We start from the raw sequence: 5,934 nt of genomic DNA on the forward strand, positions 1-5,934 counted from the left end.
CTTACAGGGCTTTCCCGGGTGGGAGAACACTTGTGAAGAGGGTGCCGGACCAGGAAGTGTTTCTTTCATGGTTGTGGGTCGAAACCGACTGACAACAACAGGCTCCCTGGACAATGATGTCACTCAGGTGTCACTCGGTGAAATGCGGGGCTGTGCTGGAGAGGGGAAGAGTCCGCCAGTACGTCGCTGTGTGGAAAACTCCTCCTGGCTTTCCATGATTGCTTTGGAATAAAACTGGGGAGAAACCAACAGTCGCCTGGCCACACACATGCTTTTGACATGCTGAGGCGACCTGTCTTGAGTAAGTTGCAAAGATGCTGAGGATGTGCACAAAAACACCATCTCATCTTACAGCCAACAGTGAAGAGGCAAAGGACTCCCCAGGCTGCACCAAGCAGTGCTCCCCTCGCCGGCTCCCCTACCAGTTCTCACCTCTCTCGCAGGAGTACTAAACTCGGTAGTCAACCTACTCGACAGCAAACCGTCTCTTCCTCTGGGTGTATGAGAAACGAGAAAGGTCACCACTGATTTCAGTAGTGAAACGTTTGCTCATGGAAGGCCAGACAGGCGGTGTGGTGGGCAGTGTGCAGACAAGCAGGAAGCTGCATGTCAGAGAATTACTGGTCCCGCATGAAGCCAGAGCTACGTGGTCATTACCTGGATGGGCAGTACACTCTCTCCCTAACAAAATCAACAACTTATTCTTAACATCTCTGAGGTTAGGTCTGTGTGGGGTGCGACAGAAGCAGGCCACTTAAATCCGTCCTCAGAACAAGAGGCAAACAAGGTTCCAGGGACAATGAGTCTGAACAAGCTGCACCCTCTTGGGATGTGCGATTACCTGGAGGGGTGTTCACTTGATGGCCCCTCCACATCCAACACCCGTTGTGGTTTGATTGAGATGGTGTAGGGCTTAGGTGCTGAGACCCTCGTGGTAGTGAGCAGGTACTTGTAGTGGACACCCCGAAGGGAGAACTGTTGGGTCCTGGTCTACTGGATGATTTGCCTAAGTCTTACCGAGAGGCCTGGAGGCCCCTTTAAAAGCAAAATAAAGGGGCCTCTTTTTACTCGTTGGCACCAGAGAAAATGCCCCTGGTTCCTCCCGGTAAACATGAGTCTCAGTACAGGCAATGGTCCAAAGATGACGCCGCCTGTCTTCTCAAGAAGCTTAAACTCCGTCGCTTGCTGCGTTGGTACGCAGACTGGGAACAGACCATTTTGAGCTCAGAGATTTGGAAAGAGCCTGTCACAAGGGACACCCTCTGTGAGCTCCCAGCCCTCGTCTGTCGTGAAGAGTGACAATTTCTGAACTACGTCCAGCTTTGGAAATGTGTACCTTCCCCGCATTTTAACCAATGCCTCTGTCCATTTCAATCTCTGCTAACGTGTCCTTTTAAATGGCGAACGAAATCATACATCTCAAGAAGCTCCGCTGCATACAAACTCTTAGTTTTAAATGCCAGCGGATGTTGACCTTCTCTTTGTAGCTCCGTTTTATCTTGCATGCATGTATTGAAAATAACGGTGTCTGGTCAAGGAATACCCCGGAGAAAAGAACGAGGAGGCCTGGTCCTTTCTCGGTGGGCCCAAGAATGGCCAGTCCAGAGGAAGGGCTCTGAGACTGGGCACTTTAACTTCGCTGTCAGAAACCTACATGAGGTACATTGATAGGGATTCCTGGACGAACTTGCTAGGCTCTACCTGAGGCAATGCTCTTGAGACATTGCTAAGGAATATGGGCTTCCTCTGCAGATTTCCAACCCAGGGCTGCCAGGTATGTGAAATTCTGAGCACATCTGCCATCTATCACCAGGCAGGAAAAGAATACGGTGAAATGAGACCCAAAGCCAAAGGAGTTGAACAGTTGCAAACCTGAAGCTGGCAGTTCGCCATCCTGTGCACATGGATTTCCTTTCCCGACTAATTTCTTTTGTAGAAGGAGTAATTAGTTTTATTACTAACATCGCCTCTATTACTACCTCTAGGCAAAGCATTAATCGCCAGCTGTATCACGTAACAGTATGTATAGCGCTGGAACTTATACTCCGTGAGGGTGAAGTCATGCCCCCACCCCACCCCCCAACTCTATAAGTGTAACCGACGTCACTGAACAATTTGTGTAGAAATTATTGACTGGGAACCTGACCCACTGTGTAAACCTTCATTAAAAACACAATAAAATAGTATTTTTTTAAAGTCACATGCCTAAAGAGAAAGGGTGATTCCCATGTTCCGTTGAGCCGGTTCCAACTCAGAGTAGCCCTTCCTATGGCAGAGTGGAAGGGCCACCTGGGGGTCCCACACTGTCATCTTTTATAGAAGCTGATCAGGTCTTTTCTGCCACGAGCAGCTAATGGAGTCACATGGCTAACCTTGAGGTTGGTAGCTATGTGCTTAACCACTGTACCACCAGGGCTCTCTATGTACTTGTGTGTAGATACATACATATATATATATATTCTTTTTTATGTATCTATGTTTAAGATGAATACATACATGTACACATACACACTGTCAGCATCATTATCAACATCAGCCAGGATGTTTTTTGAGCACCTACCTACCAGTCTCTGCCCTCAAGGAGTTTTCCATAGTCACAGAGAAAAAGAGAGACTAGAGAATGTCCATTTTGAAAAGAGAGGGGACCGTGTGTGGCAAAAACAAACAGCTCTGACATACAACCCAGGGACCTCTGGAGGACCCGGACACTCTCTCTTGGAGTTTTCCAGGGCAAAACAACTGTCACAACAACACTAAGAGGTTATTTGCTTTTTTTCTCTCTCCTATTTCCTATGAGTCTACAGTGGAATGTCCTAATGGCTGGATGGCCTGTGATATAGTAACAGACTGAATGAAGAAGTGAGTGAAGAATCCAGCTTGCTCTTATTAAACAACAAAGAGGAGAGATTTGCAAAAATTTTCAGCAATGTCGCTCTTTTCACTCAGGGCCTTTGTTTTGAAAAGTATTGTTCACTTTTCATTAAGAAGACGTTATCAATATATGAACATGCCATTGGTTTTAGTTGTTCTTTTAGAATGATGTAATGAAAAATAATTTCTCATTTTAACATTTTAGTATGGTAAAATCGTTTCTTAAAAAAGCGTATAAACGAAAGTTCTCTAGGGTCCTACGAATATGTTAGGGATGTAAAGAGTCCTGTGACCCAAAAGGTCAAGACTCGCCGGCCTTGACCAAGGCCCCTTGCCTTCTCTCCACTCACCTGGCCTTCCTGTTTAATCAGCACTGACGGCTATTTCGGGCATTTTCTCTGATTCCCCTACCTTCTAGCTACTCAGCACCAGGATAAAGACCGGGCTTTCTACTCTCATAAAGAGTTACAGTCTCATGAACCCAAAGAAGCTACTCAAAGTTCTACCCTGTCCTACAGGGTCACTAAGGGTCAGCGTCGACTCAATGACAGTGAGTGTGGTTTGGGGTTTAGGAATATACCACGATTGTCTCAGAGCCTCCTGGGTATATTAGACATTACCTCTCACTCGCGTGAGCTCCTGCTCCATCTTCGGAGACCTCCCTGTCATGCAATATCGTTCATTAAACATAGCCTATTGTCTCTATTCACTTGTGGGCTCCTAGAGAAAAAGATCTGAGCCTATTTCATCTTGGACTCCTAAAAACCGATAAAGGAATGCTGAATGCCAACCTGGAGATGCAAGGTGACTTCAGGAGTTCATATAGTACAAGAAACTCTACAGGCACAAACTCCTTAGGAATTCAGAGGAAACATCCATCCAGACGAAATATGGTGAATAAAGCATAGTTCACGGTCGATCTTAAAAGAAGAAAAGAACTCCCGTTAGTAGAAAGGAAGGAAAAGGACATTTCAAATATGGGAAGAGCCTGATCAGAGACATTGGGTTGGTTGGGAATTCTCAAAGGGCACACAAACACAATAGAGGGAGATCACGCCAAGATTACGATTATGAAGATTGTTATGAAGAGGCATATAGGAAGAGCTTGGATATTTTGGTGAGTTTAATTTTTGTTAACTTCATTTGGAGAAATGATCACCTAAAGTCTTTGGATTCTCAGAACATGAAGAAGAAATAAGTGTGCACCCTCAGTAGCCCGTTTAGAACTTGAAAGCCAGAAAGTACAGGTAAACCAGAATTCAGCAGGAAGGCCTGATTCAATGAAGATCTCTTCCTACACGGGGTAAGCTAACACTTGTCCTGTGCTTAAATACTGCTTAACATACTTTCCTGAAAATAATGTAGCTGAAGTTTTGAGAATTGTGTGCTTTTTTAAATCATATTTTTATTTCATAAACACTTGATTAAAACAAATTCTTAATGAAATTAAATGAAATCCTAAATTTCATAAAAATATCATCTGTTGTACAACTCTTCTTGATATGATTGAACTATTGAATTGTATGATATGTGGGTGAAATGCCAATAGCAACTGTTAAAAAAATACCATCTAATTTTTTTAATCTATCCTCATAAAATAAGTTTCTGAAACAAGTCCTTAAAGTATTTTAAGTGTTTTTTGAATTCCTATTAAGTATGTACGCCTATCTTAGCCAAGAATAATAGCTTCCTAAAAGATAGGCTACAGTTTCCATCCTTGAAAATTCTAGAAAAATCTTCAAATATTTTAAGGATCCTTTTTTTTTAATAAATCATTTTATTCAGGACTCTTACAACTCTTATAACAAGCCATACATCCTTTGTATCAAGCACATTTATACAGGCATAACTTTTAAAAAAATCATTTTATTGGGGGCTCGTACAACTCTTATCACAATCCATACATTGTGTCAACCACATTTGTACATTCAAAAATAGTCAAAAACTGTTCAAATATTTTTAAAACCTATAACCAATTCTAGAGGGCAGTCAAATTAGATTCACGTGCCATTTTCGTTTAGCCAAGGCCTAACATATTACCAGTTGAGAAAATAAAATAAACCCAGAAAGTAATGAAATCTCACACCCAGACTCCATGGTGTTGATTCAGAAGTGCCAAAGGCAGAGCTTCTTAACTTCCATTCTACGGCGTCATGATGAGTTGGAATCAATCCAACACAACCACAAGGACAGCCGAATCCCTGGGTGCGCAAATGGTTAAGCACTGACGAGCAGCCCCTAGGTTGGCAGCTGAACGTCACACACAGGAGCTGGGAGACTGACCTGGAACCTCTTTCTGAAAGGCCACAGCCGTTAATCGTATAGCAGAGTCCCACTCTGCACCATGGGTCACCATGAGTCCAAATCAACCTGATGGCAACTCACAACAACAGCATGGACTGACCACTTCCCCATTGTTCAAGCCACTGGCCTGCTTGGTGTGCTCTGTTTGTTGTTGTTTTCCTAAGGTAACAATAGCAACGACAGGAGGATGGGTGGTAGTTTACGTGAAATAGGAAGACAGACGGAAACATATGACTCTTTGCACCAGCAGCTGAATAATCAGATTGCAAAACGGTGAGGTTTTGCGGGGTGGTCTGGGGGAGGTATATTTTAACTGTAAAGAATGTTTTTGGTGTTAGCTGCTACCGAGTCAGCCTCCCCTTCTCAAATCATGGCAATCCCATGAACAACTGAGTGAACTGCTGCCCACTGCGATCCACAGGGGTGTCCTTGGCTGAAAACTCACAGACAGCCAGGTCTTTCTTGCTAGTTATTGGAAATTCCACTGAAAGCCATTAAAGCAAACAGAAAACAAATCCATTGGCATCAAGTCGATACTGATAGCCATTACGCTTTAATAACTAGGGAATTGAGGAGATGGTGTACAATGTCAGCCATTATAGGAGAATGTTATAACCACTTCATCCAAACACTATTTTGTTAGAGGCTATGAATCTATGAAAAAAATAATAATAAGCTTTTAAAACTACTTGTGCTTGTATCCCATCACTGTAAAGAAGTGTTTTCTATACATTTTTAAAATGACTCTTTGCATTTTTA

This window comes from Echinops telfairi, unplaced genomic scaffold (genome assembly GCF_000313985.2).
Source record: "Echinops telfairi isolate 266 unplaced genomic scaffold, ASM31398v2 ScPeMD7_3533;HRSCAF=4204_0, whole genome shotgun sequence".
In the NCBI taxonomy this organism is placed as follows: domain Eukaryota; kingdom Metazoa; phylum Chordata; class Mammalia; order Afrosoricida; family Tenrecidae; genus Echinops; species Echinops telfairi.